At 29.0% G+C, this 20,399-nt stretch overlaps 2 protein-coding genes across 10 annotated transcripts in view; one reads left to right on the top strand and one right to left on the bottom strand.

Annotated features, from left to right (window-relative positions):
• Positions 1–20,399, top strand: part of LOC107448148 (G-protein coupled receptor dmsr-1-like) — a 402,323-nt gene that overhangs the window by 69,250 nt on the left and 312,674 nt on the right. Inside the window, exon 3 of one of the 4 annotated variants that reach the window (XR_011636548.1) lies at positions 4,883–5,132. The exons of the other annotated variants lie outside the window; for them this stretch is intronic. The gene's annotated coding sequence lies outside the window, so the exon portion shown is untranslated. Of the gene's footprint in view, positions 1–4,882; positions 5,133–20,399 lie in introns of those variants that run through there. 4 annotated transcript variants of the gene reach the window in all.
• The window catches only part of LOC107448147 (G-protein coupled receptor dmsr-1-like), a 182,102-nt gene that overhangs the window by 114,383 nt on the left and 47,320 nt on the right, over positions 1–20,399 (bottom strand). The window lies entirely within an intron of this gene.

The raw sequence follows: 20,399 nt of genomic DNA, 5'->3' as shown, positions 1-20,399 counted from the left end.
TAACATTTAAATATATTGTCCAGAAAGATATAAAAACCCTCTTTCCAAGGTCAAATGTGCTATTCTCTACCTATCCACCAGCATGTAAGGTTGTCATTCTGGGGCTCTGGCCCTTACTTTAATAAAATTATATTATGATTCCTGCATTTTCCTGTATCTTTTTCAAGAAGCACCGGCCACACTACGAACTTACAATGTTTAGGCTTTCAAACGTAATATATATATATATATATATATAAATAAATAAAGAAAGAACTAGAAACCTGAACCAAGTGCAGCGACTGTAAATACCAATTTTACCGTAATTTTTACAATAACATTTATTAAAGTGATTAAGTAAATATTATTGTAAAAATTACAGTTTAACAGATTTTTTGTACCGTTAAGTTTTACGTTAATAATAGGTTTAACGGTAAAAATTAACTGACTTTTACTCTAATTCAGCCAGTACTTTTTACTCAAATATTTTCCGGAATATTTTTTTATAGTCTATACAACACTTAAATGTATATGCGCATAAGCTAAATTGTTCTTCTCTTGCGTGACATAATATACTAGCAGTCGAAAAAGTTCATTTCAAGATGATGAGATCTTTGCGTAAAAACTGTTCGATAAATGGAACTATTAAATACATGAGCCGCATCCACATCTCGATGATCGTTCAAACATCCGTGACTGAACACCCTATTAAGGCTCTTTTAAAAGCCATAAATAGAAAGCTATTTTCCTTCTCCTCTCCTAACTAAACACTTGAAATGAATCTATAAATAATAGATCGAATATTACTTCCTAAAAAGATTTCTTTAATGTATATATTTTCAAGAAACAAAATACAACATATTCAAGGGCTCTTTAATAGTGTTACATTGATAATGTAAAATCAATTAAAAGCATTCATTGCATGCGATAAGAAAAAGGGCGTTGTTGCCTATCAGATTTATTATGTGGTAATACATAGAATTAACGAAACGCAAAGCTGTGAGTATATGGGCGTTTTCTGCTTGTTTCCTTTTTCTTGTTTAGAAAGTCAATACTCATGCTTCGTGAATGCTTATTTTTGAAAACGTCTGAAAGCATAATTATTAAAGACAATTTTCTTATTAGGGCTTGCAAAGAATTGCTTTTACGCCCTTGTATGATACTTAATAGTTTTAAGCGAAAATTGTTTTTAGGAGCATGCACACGTATCATCATGATATAGTTGAATATTCGAAATGAAGATAAAACAAAGGAAAATTACAGACATGTGGAAAAAAAAGGGAGGGGGGGGAGAGAAAAATAATAATAATAAAAAAAAAAACGAACAACTGGGAAAAAAAGGATAAAATTTTTTAAAAAATCCGGAAAATAAAAGATATAATCTTTTCATCAGCCCACACGATTATATCCGCAAAAAATCGTGTGGGCTGATGAAAAGATTATATTTTTTATTTTCTGGATTTTTAAAAAAAATTTATCCTTTTTTTCCCCCCAGTTGTTTGTTATTTTTTAATTATTATTTTTCTTCCCCCCTTTTTTTCATATGTCTGTAATTTTCCTTTGTTTTATCTTCATTTTGAACTTATCTAATGAGTTCTGTTTTCTTGCAGTTTATGCGCAATAAATGAAGCATATTGTTTTTCTTAATTTTCTTCGTGTTTTTTTGTATTTATTTATTTTGCTATATATATATATATATATATCTATATNACGATTCAATAAAAAGAAGTAAATGAGAAGTAGCTTTAACGTTAACGTATATATATATATTATAGTTTTGCCTATTCAAAAATAGTTATAGTCTATAGGATTTTTATAGCGACTGTTACATATTCGAACAAGTATTACAATATAGTAAACGGATTTATACTGGAATTGTTTTTACATTTTCCAACAAATAGCAAGGTATAGTTAAATGATCTGCACAGAAATTTTTTTTTCATGTTCCAGCAAATATCACGGTATAGTTAAATGATTTATACAGGAATTGCTTTTGCACATTCGAACAAACAGCACGGTATAGTTAAATGATTTACATAGAAATTATTTTTACATATTCCAGTAAACACCTAGGTAGGGTTATATGATTTATACAGGAATTGCTTTTGCATATTAGAGGAAATAGCAAATTATAGTTAAAGGGATACTGGATTTTAAAATATTACGGATTATTTTAAAATATTTGACAATGTAGCGCGATTAGCTAAAGGATTTGTACATAATTATTTTATATATTTGACCGAGCGATAGTTAAATAATTTCTACATAATTGCTTTGACTTGTTTGACCCAGTAGATGATGGTTAAAGGATTTATATAAGTTTCCTTTTTTATAGTTTGTTTTATTTCATGAGGAAATTCTTTATTTATTTACATTCCAACGCAAAGTCGATTTTATGCAGAAATGAAAAACGATAGTTGTTTGATGCCGTTGGTTGAATGCCAAGTTTAATGGTTAAAATACCGGATTTGTATCACTCCTTAAAATTAAAAGGAAATTACCCATTTAAGTTTGATGCATTATGTTATAAGTTTTTTCTGACTAAACGAAACAAAAATAAGAGCAAAATGTAGAAGGATAATTAGTGTTTCTCTTAGAACGGTGGGTGAGAGATGTCCTGATGTGTTTAGTTGAGATTTCTGTACACTAAAACCATTTTGTATTCAAATTGCATGGTTTGGCTTCGGAAGAACTATTTATTAAATCCATTATATTAAAGTGAAAGTTTAAGTGCATATTTTAACGAATGTCTTTTGCATTTTAATTTCGGCAGATTAGTGGGATGACATTTTTAATTCCATTAGTTCTTAAAAAGTTTTTTTTAATGCTACATAATTTATTTAGTTTGCAAGAAAGTATTTATTAATCTTTCATGATCACTTAAAAAAATCAAAATTAATTCAGATACATTTAATTTTTTTTTCTAATTTGTAATGTATTTCAGGAAAAGCTGCTATATTTTTGTTGACATTTTCCTCAAATGATTAGTGTTAAAGAGAGCTGATATTTGCTTTGTTTATCAGCATTTAATTTTTCTTTAAAGAAACACGTAATTTCTTTTTTTTCTATCATTTATTTCAAATAAACTATCAAATTTTTAACCTAAAACAAAATGTTGAAATAAAGTAACTAAAACGATACATTAAAAACTCCATTTATGGAGTTTTCGATATACATTTTCGTTTTTAAAATTATCATAAAAATAGTATTCAGAACTGCAGCATTAAGCAAAATATGAGGAAAATAGAATGAATAGTATAAAATATAAAATGAATAGTACATACAAGGAAAATGAAATATAAGAAAAAAGAGATAAAAGCAGAAAAAGATTCAAAAATGCTGTCTCATTTAGAAAGAAAAAATTCATGAAAAGATCTCTCATTTTAGAACAAACTTTTTTTCATAGCTTTATAGGTATCGCAATACTACTTTTTTCAATAACTAGGAGTCTTTGTTCATCATCTCAAAAGTCAATATTTTTCATAAAGTAAAGAACATATTTTTAACGAACTATACAATCATTCTAGTTTTATGTACGGACATTTTGTCACTATGTGCTAATAGTAATGAAATGAACGATTTCCTAGATTTAAAAAAAATAATCACCTGTACTTAAAAATTAAATAATTAAATAAAATCACCTGTACTAAAATTAAAAATTAAACAAAATTAACCTAAAAAATAGAAATTGAGCGATTCAATAAAAAGAAGTAAATGAGAAGGAGCTTAAACGTGAACGAAACTTATAATAGTTTAAACCTGTACTTAAAATTAAATAATTAAGTAAAATCACCTGTACTAAAATTAAAAATTAAATAAAATTAACCTAAAAAATAGAAATTGAGTGATTCAATTAAAAGAAGTAAATGAGAAGTAGCTTTAACGTGAACGAGACTTATAATAGTTTAAGCCTGTACTTAAAATTAAATAATTAAATAAAATCACCTGTACTAAAATTAAAAATTAAATAAAATTAACCTAAAAAAATGGAAATTGAATGATTCAATTAAAAGAAGTAAATGAGAAGTAGCTTTAACGTGAACGAGACTTATAATAGTTTAAACAGGGGATGGTATTTCTATCTCGCGTTAAGAATTTTATTTTTAAAACTTTCAAGATAATATGTAATATTTATAATAATTGGCATTGGATATGGGATAATTGGCAACCCCTCTTTTTCTCAAATTTTGTGTTGATTTTGACATCAGCTAAAGCACGAGCTTATAAGGAAATAATAACTTTTTCTGCAACAATGCATACAATAACATACAATCTATAACAGCGATCAGTAGTCAAGAAAAAGTGAGAAATTACGCGTAAAAAGCTCTTAGAATTAAAACAACTTTCAAACAAATTGAAAGTTGCATAATAATATCATAAAAATAATAATATCAGGAAATATATGGCTCTTTCAATTTTATTTCACGTCAAATTTTATTTCTGCAATAGCATTTCTGCTGGGCAGTAGAGTGACCCGAATGATATTTTTTTACTGCAATTCTAACAGTTAATAATTCTCGAACTAATTATCGAATGCCAATTTTTTTATCGCATGGTCCTCCCTTTACATTTTTTTACCTATATTCATAATTTTAGATTTCTAAGTCCAATAGTTTCAGCGCAGCAAAACAAAATGTAATGTAATCAAATGTAACGTAAACAAAATGTAACACCCAAAACAGCGGCGACAGGGGTTACGTTAACATTACGTAACGGCTTATGTTTTTTTTTAATATATAGCGATATTAATGTACAATGATTATACAAGAAGTTCTTAAAACACCTTTCAATACTTAATATTTTTTCTACGTATTTTTGTGCCTGTAACTAAGGAATGTTGTAATTAAAATTTTGGCCACTTTCCAAATAATTAGAATGCTTAAATTTTGCCTGTATCTTTTAGGTTGTTGACAGCTGAAGTTTCATAGTTTTTTGACCAATGCAGTGAATTTATCTTCATTTTATTACAAATTAAAATTCCGACCACTTAATGATTAACTACAGCACTTAAATATTCACTGTTGGATAACAATACAAGTTTCTAACAATTTCTGACTTCGACAAGAGGAATTTATTGAAATGTTATTGTGAAAGGTAATTTAGAATAACAGAATTTTAAATAACTTTGTGTTCTGGTGCTTCTAAATTGTAATTATTATTATACGAGGAAATAATAAAATCTAACATTGGGGATAAATAATATGTTATCAACCTTTTTGCAATTGAAAAAAGAAATCGTATATTTTTATCTCTTTGTTTGTTTTTCATACAGTCAAGTAAATTTAGGAATAAACATGCTGGACATTTATTGTTCTAAAGAGATGCTGCTGTCACTTTCACTTCATTGAGATGCAAATAGAATATAATAAAACGCCTCGCAAAGGAACTCTATCGTAACTACTTGTCAACTTCACGTCACCCGCCAATCAGACTCCTCGCCTTTTGTGAAAGACTTAGGAGAATGATAATTGGACAATTGATTGATCTAACTGTGTGGAGTTTACATAATATTGCATATTCTCTAAGGCTCTCACGCAATATGTATCGCCAAATGGCGGCAAACAAAAGCTAAGGAAATTTGTTTATGGTATTAATTAGATTAAAAAGTAAAGGTTTTTCGAATGACGTTTGTTTAAAGTGATAAGCGTGACAATTCTAAATGAATGGTGCTCTCAAAACAACGCCCTTACTATAGCATTGAGATTTGAATTAACTACCTCATAGAAAGTTATCTAAAAGGTATGCATCAGGACGTGAAAATTAATTTAAATTTTCATAAAATGTATTGCAAGTTGCATTGAAATGTAGCAGGTTATGCATATTAAGTTGAATTAATAATCTAATGGCTTAATGTATTAAAAGTACGCTAAGAAAAACGCACCTTATACACATAATTGAACGAAAATTGATAACATAATTTATATCTTAAAATGTATTGAAAGTATTTTCTTAAAGAAAGACATTAGAGTATGCATATTAACCAGAATTGATAATATAATTCATATCTTGAGACGCATTGAAAGATTGCTAAAAGATATGCATTTAAGCGGCATGTAAATTAATTTGAATTAATTATTTAATATCTAAGTGTTTTAAAAGTATGCTAGGAAAAATGCTCCTTGGACATGTATAATCGAAATTGAATTTATAACATAATTCAGATCGTAAAATGTATTGAAAGTATGCTAAAAGAAAGGCACAAGGACATGCAAATTAAGTTCAATTAATAAACTAATACCTGAATGAATTAAAAGTATTCTAAGAGAAATTGTTCTAGGACCGGCATATTAATTAGAATTAATAACTTAATTCCTATTTCAAAATGTGAGGAGGACGATTCTTTTGATTGAAATGGTTATTGCAAAGGACCAGGACCAAAGATCGAAAGTCACAACAAAAAGATGGTATCTATTCATCGTAAGAAGTTGATTGGCATTCTTTAGAGATCATTTCAACGAAGGGCTAAGATGCTATATTTTCTTTAAGAAAATCATCATTGGCGTCATGCTTTTCCCCATTCACCGTAGCTTCTTCAATCTTATTTTGGTCTTAGTTTATATGTCATTCCAGTTTTAATTAAAAGTTTGTACCATGATTTGGCCTTCAATAAACTTCTCAGGATTGACAGAAAGTTAGTTATCTCACCAGTATTTAATGAACTGTTCGTTTAATATAAAGGTCTATTCGAAAACTTTCTTTAAAATTTTTATTTAGAACAAGCATTTTTCTTAATTAATTCTTGAAGGAAGAAAATATATTTTTCTTAGATTATAAATAACAACCTGCTTAAGATTACTTGCTAAGTTTTCCAATAGAAAAATTCTAACAATTCAACTAAATTTAATGGGTATTATTCCAAACTTTCACTGTAAAAAATAATAAATAAAAATAAAACTGTAGTATTACTCGAAGTAACTTACGAATTAGTAAATAAGCTATATTTGATGCTCCATTATTAGTATTAATGTCTGTTTTCTGAAGCGTCTACGGTCCCTAAAGGTTCCTTCAAGCTGCGAGCTTGTTTAATAGTTAGCATAGTTAAACATATTTTAAGTGAATATCTCAAACAAGGATGGATATATTAACTGCGTCGTTTTGCGAGCAATTCTATACAGGAATTTACGATGTTTTCTTGTTGCAAATTATTGTTATTGTAGCAAATTATTCTTTTTGGAATAGTTTAGAGTTCACATTTTTAGAACAATCATTCCTTCTTCCGGAAGTTGTAATTAAATAAAAATTAATGTAATATAAATGATAGAAAAACACTAACTAAATATTATTAATTTGCTCGCATTTTACAAGCCTCTAATAGAATTGCTTGTTTCGGATCAACTAGAGAATCACAAACTTCAAGCAACCTGATAGCTTACGAAATTGCCTGTTTCTATGGAAAATTGGTAAAAGTTAATGATAATGCTTGTTTTAGTGAAGTTTTAGCGTTTTGAGTAAAACAAAGATGGCAGTTTTATGCTTATCTTGAAGAATGTAAGATTCAACGAGCATGTATTATGGAAGTGCTTTTTTTTAAATCCCTGAAATTGAAGAACATATCCAAGTACTAGATTTGATTCAATAACGTTCATATACATATGATTTTAAACCCAACTTTAAAGACAGCGGCCCTCTTGAAGGAAGTATAGTATCAAACTCAAATTTATAAAACTTGGTGTATTAGTATAGCAAAGGCTGAAAACCCCCAAAACATCGTGGTTATCTTTAGCAATGAATTACACTGGGTCGCAATTTTTCTGTTGAATTTATACAAATTCTTGATCATACCTAATTCGATTGTGGAAATTTTAAATATGATATTAGTTTTGCTTTTAACGCAACAGATTTAAAAAGTGGAGTTAGGGCACATTATCGGGATTAAAATTGCATAGGAAGCCATACCCAGAAATGTCATTGCACGCTGTTAGGGATGCTTCCTTATTATAACTTGATTAGAAGCACGCAAATAAACATTTCAGAAGATGTAAGTGGCACATCACCAGAAGAGGCACATCACCAGGATTAAATGACGTGGGCATATGTCCCTGTGTCATTTTAATCCTGGAGATGTGCCCTTACTCCCTTAGAAGTGTGTCGCAACAGGTACACGAACAGCCGGGATGGTTCAGGGAATAGAGCGTTCGCCTTCCAATTAGGTGAACCGAGTTTGAATCCCAGCTATGACTGGTCGATACCAATTCCCAATCCGGCTTGCACCGACTACACTGCTGACGGACGTAAAATACCCTCAGTGATTAACGGATCATTGGTTAGAGTCCCCTAGCCGTCAGGTTAACCGTGGGGGTTTTCTTGGTTTTCCTCTCCATGACACGCAAATGCGGGTTAGCTCCATCAAAAAGTCCACCACGAATTCAATTTCTCCCAATAATTGATCCAGGAGTTCCCTTGTCTTCTGTATTGGGTTCAAAATTGCAAGGCTACGGAGTTGAACATTAGTAGTCGTAAACCCAAGAAATCAGGTTGGCTGTTCAACGACGGTTATAAAATAAGATAAAAAAAAGTTATACAATCCCCTGTTATATACGTTTTCAAACTTGTACATTTCCACAAAAAAATAGACTAAAAATGTCATTTACTGTAGCTTCTAGTAAGAAATCGATAGCGGATTTGAAATAAGCGATACGAATGTATACAAGATTTGGTAAAATATCTAATACGATAGAGAAAAACAATTTCCTGGTGTTATCTTTAATGTGTTTATCACAAGGAGTAATTTATATTAGCATTGTGGTTCAGTCACCGTTTTCCACACGATGCGCTATTTTTGGTTTTCTACCTGAGCGAATTGAGTTTTCTGCTATTACGCCTCAGTGTTTCATAATCCACTCCAAATGCTGTTGAAATTTCAGAACGAAAAAAGAACTCGCGTATTTGGGAGGTGTGTTGTAAACAGGGTGATTAATTTCATCATTTATCTACTAAGCGCATGCTCTAGTACTGTCTTAATATTGTCACTACAAATGCATTTCTGATAGTCATTAACAGCCTAATGCTACTTCTGCAAGCAGTGAATTTAAATTTACGTTCACGAAATTTAATGAACATGGATCAATTTAAGAGGTTCAATTTTAGAAGTTAAATTACACTCGTTAATATGGTTCAGGTTACCGATACTGTAGTTCAAAATTGCACCAATGCTTCAAAGAATATACATGTTACTTAATTGTAATAACTGCAATTTTAATCAAAGGCAGACAGAGCAAGTCTGTCTAATTTTCAGCAAAATTATGCGAAATAGAAATCTTGTAGAAATTGTGCAGTTTATTTATTTATTTTTTATTTTTTTGTAACCGTCATAGAACAGCTTACTCAATTTCGAGTTTACGACTGTTAATGTTCAACACCATCGGCTTGTAATTTTGATCCTAATCCAGAAGACAAGGAAACTCCAAGATCGCATTGAGAGAAATTTGCCTTAGCGGAGGAATTTTCGATGGAACTAATCCACATTTGTGTTACACGGAGAGAAAAACCACGGAAACCCCTCATGGTTAGTCTGACGGCAAAAAGGACTCTATCCCATGATCCGTCTACCAATGAGGATATTTTTAGGTCAGCACTGTGGTCGGTACGAGCTGGGTGCAGAATGCGTATAGACCAAACATCCTTGGGATTCGAACCCTGATCACCTCATTATTCCCTGAGCAACTACTACTTAGTTGGTTTATTTTGTCATAAACTATGCTATTTCTAGAAGATTACAGAGTACAATTTCTGCAAGACTTCTATTTTAAAAATTTTATTGAAATTGTGGAAGCCTTGCTTTATCTGCTTTCAATCAAATCTTCAAAACTCTACTATCAAAATTGCTACAATTGCAAATAAGTAACTTACTTATTCTTTGAAAAATTAGTGCAATGTAGAATTATAATGTAAGTAACCTTAACTGTATTACCGTGCATGACTTAATATAGTCTTAAATTGAACCATGTTTATGTTCAATTCATTAAATGCGAGCAGCAGTGGCTTAGGACATAGAGCGCTCGTTTCTCAATGAGATGCTCCAGGTTCGATCCAGCGTCGGCTGGTTTATTCGAATTCTGCTTTGTACCAACTACAGTGCTAACCGTACCAACTACAGTGCTGACATAAAATACTCTCAGTAGATGGATCATAGGTTAGAATCTCCTTGTTGTCAGGCTAACCGCAGTAGGTCTTCGTGGATTTACTCTCCAATGTAACGCAAGTGCGGGTTAGTTCCATCAAAACGTTCTCCACAAAGGCATATTTCTCCCTATACTTAATTTAGGATTTCCCTTGTCTTCTAGATTGGGTTTGAACCCAATCTAGAATACAGGGTGTTTATAAAGTACCGGACCCATTTTGATGTTTAATAACCTGGCGTGCTAACCACGTTACCTGGCGTGAAATTGACTATCGACTTGATATTCTCCGTGCGACGAAGGGGTACACGAGGAAGTTCATTGACAAGGGTCATGAAACTTTTTGAGTCTATCTAACCATTTATGTTATTAATTTTAATCAATCTTTATTATTTTATGAGTTATTATAGATCAAAATGGGTTCGGGACTTTATAAACATCCTGTATATTGGTAGATGCTCGCTGATTGGTTGTCGTAAATTCAAAACTGGAGCGGCTGCTCTATAACGGTTATAAAATTAAAATAAAATAAATAAATAAGTGTTCTATTGCAACTGAGTTTGATTTTAATGATAAAAATTAATATAATTTAAAAAAAAATATTTATGCTTCTGTTTTGTGGCTTGTGTATTGATTCGAAATATATTAGGAGAAATTTTCACTTATCTCCTAATGCGTTTACAATAAATATGACTGATGGCGCACTCGTGAAATAAATTCTTTCTAGTAATAGAACTTCTCGTACCATTTATAAACCGAACGCCATAGAATTCTGAAGATTTTTCTTGTCTTAATCATGTCTGGAAATGTTTTTAGAAAAAATATGTTCGCGGACTGAACTTGGAAGAATTTTCAAAGCTCAAGAACATATTCTTTTGCGCCAACTCTTATATATCAAACTAATGCCAACTTTATATTTTTTGTTTGAGGAATGAAAAATTTTAAAATGCTATTTTTGTCTTGAACTTTTATTGCTCATAAATCAGTTAACTTTTTTATTCTTTTTGTAAAAGCTTGCAGAAGAAAAATAATGCAATTATTTTCAATTCCACTTTTATTATTCGCAATTATCTTTATTTTAAAGCTTCTTAATCTGAAATTAAAAAAAAAATTTCTAGTTTTCCAATAAAAGCTAAATGACAAGCTGTTCTTCCTTTTTGAATTTTACTAATTGAGAGAAAACATTTTTACACTTGTTCTCTTTTCTTTAAGATAAATCTTTTAAACTTTGACTTAATTTTATTAATTAATTTTTAAATTTCTTTTAATGTAATTTTTCAATCCATAGTGAATCCATGTAAAAGCCGGTTTAATATTTTTATATAAAATTCTTATCCACAAAATGAAATTAAAAATTAAAATTGAAAAACCGCACTGATAAAGGAATATAAATTAAGGTGAGTAGAAATAAAAACGATATCAAAATTTGACTAATAACGGTTGTGTAAGTTGTGTTTTTACTGTTGATGGTTTGTAGTCAACAGTTTTGGAAAGGCTATCTGCTTTACTACAGCTATCTACTTTAGTGGTTCTCAACATTGGCAACGGTAAACTATAACGAGGATACACTTATCCTTTTGACGCAGAAATTTTTATGAAACATATTTTTTTTTTTTACTTTTTCCATTATTTTTTATTAATTTGGATCAAAATCAGCGAAAAATATTATATTCAGCTTTTAATACTTTTTGATTATTAAATGCAGCATGGAACACAAGTGTCTTCTCCTACGTTACAGATAGAATCTTCCAAACATGACTGGCTCCCTTTTAATTAATAATTTTTCAAATTTGCACTTATTTTCCGTTATTTAGATCTAACAAAAAAGCTATTAGTTATTGAAAAATTATGTTATTGATTATGAAGCTATGGAGTGTTAGTTATGAAGTTATTATTAGTAATGAAGTTATTAAAAAAATCAATTCTAGATAAATTTTTGAAAATGAATAAGAAAATATTTTTTTAAATTACTTTATTTTATTTCATATTTTAGTATAAATAGAATTCCGATAATTTACCAGATTTTTTTAAACAACCATTGGACTGTTTTTTATAATTTAAATATACTAAAATATAGAAGATACCAAAATATATTAAAATATACCAAAATATATGAAGAGTAATGTGTAATGATTAAGTGAAATTTTAATTCTAGCATTTCAAGCATACTTCGTTCATTAACCCACCAGTGTGTTCAGCATGAGAATGGGAAACTATATCAGTAATATCTGTAGTTTTCTTTATCTTATCTTTCAGCATGGATTATCTTCGCAAATGAATATCCTCTACACCTATTTTTAAAATTCTTATTAAAAAGAGTATGAACTTACAATTTTGAGTGTTATTTTTTCTTTTTTAAGTTCAGAATGTCTAAAACTGAACTTGGCATTGACGATTAACCAGAAACTGTGCAATAGGTACTGTGCAAATCGGGTACTTATAAGGATTTTGTCTAGAAAAATATACAAATTAGTAAGAAAATACTAGAACTGATTTCTATAATCGCAGAACAACTACTCATTTTCCAAAAAATTTGCCTGCCTATAAGATAAAAAAGATTGGAATCTTTGTGCGTCTTTTTGTTGAGTAGATGCGAAAGATTGATTGAAAAATGTGTCTCTTTACAAATGTCATCAGCATTTTGCAATGAGTCAGGCTAAATACAAAAAGACTTCAGTACCTTCTATTCTGTCTGATCTATTTTAGCCTTACTTTACTCAGTTGATATGTCTTCAGGCTGATAGGAAATGTGATAAAAATTACTCCGACTGACTTTGCTTAGCTTTATTGAAATAAATCTTTCATAATTTCTATCATTATCTTTCATCTATTTATAAGGAGTCATCGCTACTCCAAACTTATTGAAAACTGAATGAAATGAATCACACTAATTGAGAACTGAATTATGTATTTTTTAATTAACTCGAAGATATCTGCATTGCAATGAGCCTTAATTATGTTAGGCTGAATATGAAATACTGGACATTTTTCAAATTAGCCTGAATCATTGCAAAATAAAGATGACTGTCAGCAGAGGGCTGGATTATTCATTTAGCCAACAACATAGATAGCACTAGGACTTAGTCTTCCAATATGGAAGATCTCTAAATGTTATGCGTTTCGATTGGTGGAGAATCGACTTCACGTTGCAGATATAAGAAAACAATGCTGAATATAACTATACTCTGTTTTACGTTAAAAATCCTTATCCCTATGGAGAGAACCTGTTTGCACGCCAAATGTTTACCAAACTCCCACTTGGAACGTATATCAACATCGCCAACTCTCATTGAAAGAAACCGATGAAATGATAATAAATATTGTCTCTTGTTGTCGAATTTTCTACTACAGTGCAGCAAAAGTAAAAATTCTTTATCTCGCATTTTTTTGTATATGTTACGCACATTGTACGCGATTTGTTACATATTGTACTCACATGTTGGCATATAAGCCGCAATTTTTAAGTGGTTCAATCAAATCCAATGCTCTAACAGCGTCGTATAGTTGTTTCTTTTTCCAGAACTTTCCTTATTTATCGAAATAAGTCGCCAAGTTTAGGGCTCCTTAAGACAATGAAACTATAACCTTTTTTTAAATAATTTTTATTGTATGTATCGGAAAAGATAGGATGAAATAAATTTCTGTCTGACGTGTTTAACTTTTAAAAGATTTTATATAGTTTTGAAAGCACATTTGTATAATTTTATAACGAAATAAAACGGAACTATATACTGTCGCGGATGATTACTTAAATCCTTTACCTCAATGGTTTTTTCTTAACTAGCAATGGAGTATAGCTTGTTTTGTAATGAAAAGAAAAGGAAATAGTATAAATACTTGTTATAGTCTCTATTAGTGTGCAATTGGGCAGTTTTTTAAACAACTTTTTTCGTTGAAAAACTCCCATTATTTCATTATATTTCCTAATGCTCATAAATTTTTTGCCTCGTAGTTTTTGACACAAATCGCTTGCAGAAACCAAGTTTAATTACCAAAACAGACAAAACGGCAAAAAAAGATTTAGTTTTTTTCAAAAGAAAAGCTCTTTAGGAAAAAACTAATAGGATAAGTAAAGATTGTATGAAAAACTTTCTCCCAGATAAGTATAATCATCTATCTTCCTAATAGACTGAATCATAGCTTCATATTTAATAAAAAAAAGAGATACATAGCTGTTTGAAATTTCACTGATTCGGAAATTTTATAGAATTTCAGTTATTATTATTTTTCCAAGCAAATAGCTTTAAAAAATTCTTCCCATTTTAATGGAATTCTAGAAAGTTATTTTCGAAACCTTTTACGAGGGAAAATAAAAATAAAATGTTTCATTTATTCTTTTTAATATAGAGTGGGATTGTGTTTGTTCAAAAACTGAATTTCTGCAAACTGGGGTATAAACATTTTAGTTGGAAGTAAGAAGTAATTGTTAAATGTTGCTACAGGGCCAACAATTTTTAAATTAAATGTTAGGTGGGAACACTTTAGATTGTTGGGCATTATTTGCATTAGTGTTTAGTTTTAGAATTTCTGAAAATACGTAGAAGGTTTGGAATACTTTTTTCGGATAATAACAAAACGTTTATTGCATATATTTGTTGAAATAGTTTTTTTTTAAATACATATTCGTAAGATTTCTTTCTCTTACAGAAAATAGAAATGTTTACCTCGTTTTCCTTACATTAATTTATGCTATCAATCATTTTAATTGTTTGATGATTAAGTGAATTTATATTCTTGTTTACGAAACAATTTTAAATTCTTAAAGAAACATTATTTTAATGTTCGGAATAAGACATATTTTAACACACAATCAGCTGAAAAGCTCATAAAATATAGATGTTTGGTGTTTATTTTTAATTAATAGTTTTTCTAATAACCTAATGCAGCGTTCAATATATTGACAACAATTGGCAAGATTTTATTACTTAAAAAGTATAATATTTCAAGATTTTTTCTGTTTCCCTGTCTTTACAAAGCAATTGTCAGAGTTTTTAATTGGTTACCTGCAAGCGATGTCATCATGAGTATCGATCTTGATTGGCTGTTGAAAAGTAGCAATTGTTCTTTCCATTCCATTTCAAGTAAGCCTAGAGCGTCAAATATGAATTCGGCATGTAATTTCGTAATCGATTATCATATCGCGCGATAATTTCTTAACTAATGAATTCTTGTAAATTAATAAAATATGTAATTAATTACTGAGCAAAACTCAGCTACAAATGAGCTTTTAATTTTCCTTTATTAACAAAAAGAAGCCGACAATAGGAGAAGCCCATCAGCTGCAAGACGCCATTTTGTTTATAGCTGATATATATCAGCTGGTGCTGAGACTATAAGTTTAGTAGTTGTGCATTAGTGGTGTTATTTTTCTCCAGTTGAGAGTATCCCATTACAACGAAGAATTATAAGAAAGGAAATATATTCGATTTAAGTAACCTTTAAGAAAGTTTTATGGCATATTTATTTGAGTCTAGTAGATTTTGTTTCATGACCAAAATAAAATGAAATAGGGTCAGGTGGTTGAAAGTGTTTATAAAATCAAGCATTTTTTAAAGAGGGCTCTAAAACCAAACCATTAAATTTATTTCACTAAACATTTTGATGCATTTTTAGTATACATTGGATTCATATTGATTAAATATGAGGCATAACTAATTTGTTTAATTGTTTTCTCATTCATTCGAAGTTCAAAATACAAAGTTACAGTAATGCATTCAAAAGCGTATGTTTTCATGTACCTACTTTACGGTAAAGTGGGTATAGATCTGAAATTAGTATATATTTTGCAAAAAAAAAACAACAAACAAAGCAAATAGAGTTTTAGAAATAAAAATGCTCTTAAATAAATGTATCATGATTTTTTTTTTTAAAAAAAAAACTTCTAAAAATATTTCTTTTTCGTATTATTAAATTAAAGAGTTTATGCTCGTAACTTTCGAAATTAGGTTTTACTTTGGATACAGTATATAATTTTTTGAATTCTACGCAATTTCGTCAAAAAGCAAGAGAAGTGTAATAGTTTATGGTTTATTTGAAATATAAATGATAGTATAAAAATAATATGTATAGAGGTAATTTAAAGCGTTTTTACTATTTGTAGCAGACGTATATTTTTTATTGAATTTAGCTACTTTAAGGAAAGTGATTTTTCTATGGAAAACTGCCATATTAACTCAGAATCTTGTATGAAAACTAATCTACATTTTTAAACATGGTCATTAAGTTGTACCATATGCTATTTCGGTAATTGTTTAATTGTATAATATGTTTGTTACATTGTTATTCCTCTTTTCATTCTCCTCTTTAAAAGATAAAATTTAAAAGAAATTTTGATTTCAGCGTTATAATTACTATAATCAATCAAGTAATTTATGTTTTAGCTATTTCATTATAAAATATAGAGCATTAGATACTTACTAAAGCTAAGACAGAAGTAAAAAAAAATATCCCTATAATATAACACTTAGCTAAGCCTAACCATATACCCACTTTACCCTACCTTAGAAAAATATACATAATAAATTAAATTTATACTTAAATTTCAATGTAAATCTGTTCTTTAGATATCTCTTGTATAGTTTGAATTAAAATTAATAGTTTTTGAAGAAAATTTATCAACAGCTTGAACTAACATACTTTATAAGTTGTTCATGAAAAGTTGTTAGTAAGCATTGAATTTTTTAATCAGTCTCTAAAACTAAAATGAAAATGCTTGCCGCAATTGCAGTAAATAACTCAAAAAATATTTAATAAATTATTTCAACTTAAGAGCAGAAAATAGATGTTTTTTAACATATACCAACTATATGCCATGAACTCACTTTCCATCAACTATCCTACGTTATAAAAAATATTTTACAATATGCATAAAAGCTAAAAATTGAAATCTATATTTTTTTTTAAGTAATAGTTGAAAAACAATTACAAAGTTTCATCAAGTTTAACTATTTGATTTAAAAAAAAAACATATTTCATTTTAATTGTGAGTTTATTTTCTTCTTAGCTACATTTTAAGTATAAATCACATGTTCTGCTAAGGTGGATAATGCGTTATTGGAATAACGCGTTGCGGAAGATTTGCGATACCGCGTTATGAGGAGAATAACTTACGTTACCAAATCATTATTTTCAACGAGCTGTATATTCATTTCAATTTATAAAAAAAAAAAACTAAATAAAATTTTTAAAAAATTAAGGGTGCCTTTAAATTCTCGGAAAATTTTTGTGTTGTAAAAATGCGGATAACAAAAAAATAGAAAAAGACATGCACAGTTCACAGTTCAGGATTATTGAAAATTTAGTTTCAATCCAAAGAACAATTTGTGTTTATTGTGTAGCAATATTTTAAGTATTGTTTTTGTTTTGTACAATGAGTACTGTTGTTTTGAGTACCATTTACCAGAATTTTGTTTTTTTTTGTGTTTTATTTTTTGAGGAAATAAATTTTTTTATTTCCAGTTTGACAGTGTGTTTAATTAAGTATAGTAAGTTAAATAATTTCTTTTTAATGAATGGGGATTTCGCATTCTCACGTAGTATCCCGCACACTTCCGTGCGTTGTGTCTGTACATACTCTGTAGAAAACAGAGGTTGTTTAAAAAATACCCTACTTTTCACAAATCTTAAATTTAATACATCCTGTAATATGAGAGTGCAAAATCTCTCAAATGGAATAATTCTTAATTTTTTTTATTTCACTTTTTTATTTGCTTGATAAGAATGCGATAATTAAATTCTCTATCACGCGAGCTTCTTGCCAAAAAAAATGCACTTGACAATTTAAATTAAACTGGATACGTTTTTTTAACAGAATTAATATAAATTAAATTTTTATAGTAAAAATAAACAAAGAATTTATTTAATATGATTAATTTTTGTAGACAAGTCCTAATATTCCGGTGTGCAGATGGTGTTTACAATCAACACCCATCTCAGTATTTCCTCCATGGAAATTGCCTTTGTTAAATTTTACCCCATGGATATTTTCGGAATTAACGAATAAAGAAGAATATTAACGAATTAAAGGCCTTTGACTAATAAAACATTGTTAAGAATTGAAAACTAAACCAATTCCGTTTCTAAGCAAAGATAGCGGTGTGAAACTGAGAAATAAATATGCAAAGAATTAGCGAATAAAGAAGAGTATTAACGAATTAAAGACCTTAGACTAATAAAACATTGTTAAGAATTGAAAACTAAACCAATTCCGTTTCTAAACAAAGATAGCGTTGTGAAACTGAGAAATAAATACGCAAAGAATTAACGAATAAAGATGAGTATTAACGAATTAAAGACCTTAGACTAATGAAACATTGTTAAGAATTGAAAACTAAACCAATTTCGTTTCTAAACAAAAATAGCATTGTGAAACTGAGAAATAAATATGCAAAGAATTAGCAAATAAAGAAGAGTATTAACGAATTATAGACATTGTTAAGAATTGAAAACTAAACCAACTTTTTTTCTAAACAAAGATAGCATTGTGAAACTGTGAACCAAATATGCAAAGAATTAGCGAATAAAGAAGAATATTAACGAATTAAAGACCTTAGACTAATAAAACATTGTTAAGAATTGAAAACTGAACCAACTTTTTTGCTAAACATTGTGAAACTGAGAACTAAATATGAAAAGAATTAGCGAATAAAGAAGAATATTAACGAATTAAAGACCTTAGACTAATAAAACATTGTTAAGAATTGAAAACTGAACCAACTTTTTTGCTAAACATTGTGAAACTGAGAACTAAATATGAAAAGAATTAGCGAATAAAGAAGAATATTAACGAATTAAAGACCTTAGACTAATAAAACATTGTTAAGAATTGAAAACTAAACCAATTTCGTTTCTAAACAAAAATAGCATTGTGAAACTGAGAAATAAATATGCAAAGAATTAGCAAATAAAGAAGAGTATTAACGAATTATAGACATTGTTAAGAATTGAAAACTAAACCAACTTTTTTTCTAAACAAAGATAGCATTGCGAAACCGAGAACTAAATATGCAAAGAATTAGTGAGTAAAGAAGAGTATTAACGAATTAAAGACCTTAGACTAGTAAAACATTGTTTAGAATTGAAAACTGAACCAATTCCGTTTCTAAACAAAGATAGCATTGTGAAACTGTGAAATAAATATGCAAAGAATTAGCGAATAAAGAATAGCGTATTAGCGAATTGAAGACCTTAGACTAATAAAACATTGTTAAGAATTGATAACTAAACCAATTCCGTTTCTAAACAAAGATAGCATTGTGAAACTGAGAAATAAATATGCAATACTACTTGAAAAGACTGAGTAGAGGGGGATTCGAAAGAAAATATTAAATTATGTATAAAGAAACAGAGAATTCCCTAAATCGAATCCGGTTGGAAAAGGGATTTAGTGTCGTACTTTTCCCTAAGGATATTCTCTATCGTCCCATTATTCCCTATAAGGAGAGGGAAAATAAGAAAAGTACAATTTCAAGGCAGAACCCCTATTTGCAATGTCTTCATTGAAGGTTCTTGAATTCACAATGAAAATATTTAAGAAAAAGAAAACACTTTTTACTAAAAACTTTCAAAAATTTTGTAAATATTTTCTTGCAGATTCGGAAAAGAATACTTTTCGTTATATATAAGAGAATTTCCAAGAGGGCAAATCAACGAAACTACTAGAATTCCCCGATGATACGATTCAAATTTACATAATGATGAGAATGGTAATGCATTGTAATTAGAACTTGATTTTAATTGTATTAATTAAAGTCCATTTAAAACCATCGAACTTGGAGAATCAATCCAATTATTACTGAAGTTCTCGAAACAAACTTTCCGTAGAGTTTTTATTAAGCAAATTTAACGAAACATTTTAAATACTCATTGTTACGTGTGAGCCTTAAATTCAAACAGAACTTAAATTTCTTTTCCTTGATTTAGAATCAAAGCCAAATCAATATGATTTTGTATCTGAATAATAAAGAGATGAATTTTGTATTTAACTCATTCGAAGAAATATTTATTCTTATTTTAGAACATGGATTATAACATGGCTTAAGTTTTGGTGATTGCTAAATTTAATTTTGGTTAATCAAATCATACAAAAGAAAAGATTCAACACCTTTTTCTGATAAATAAAATTGATATTTAGCTTTGTTTACTTATATTATAACGTTTTTAAAGAACAGAGCATTGCTCTATTTTTTAATGCGTTATTTTTACTGTTATCAAGGGAACAGTGTTCTAACTTTTTGACAAATATTCTTAATTAAGATAAAGGACCTAAATATTAGCATTTCACCCAATATGGTCTCTGTTGTA

The sequence above is a fragment of the Parasteatoda tepidariorum genome, chromosome 4 (genome assembly GCF_043381705.1).
Source record: "Parasteatoda tepidariorum isolate YZ-2023 chromosome 4, CAS_Ptep_4.0, whole genome shotgun sequence".
In the NCBI taxonomy this organism is placed as follows: domain Eukaryota; kingdom Metazoa; phylum Arthropoda; class Arachnida; order Araneae; family Theridiidae; genus Parasteatoda; species Parasteatoda tepidariorum.
This window is presented reverse-complemented; position numbering and strand designations above follow the sequence as displayed.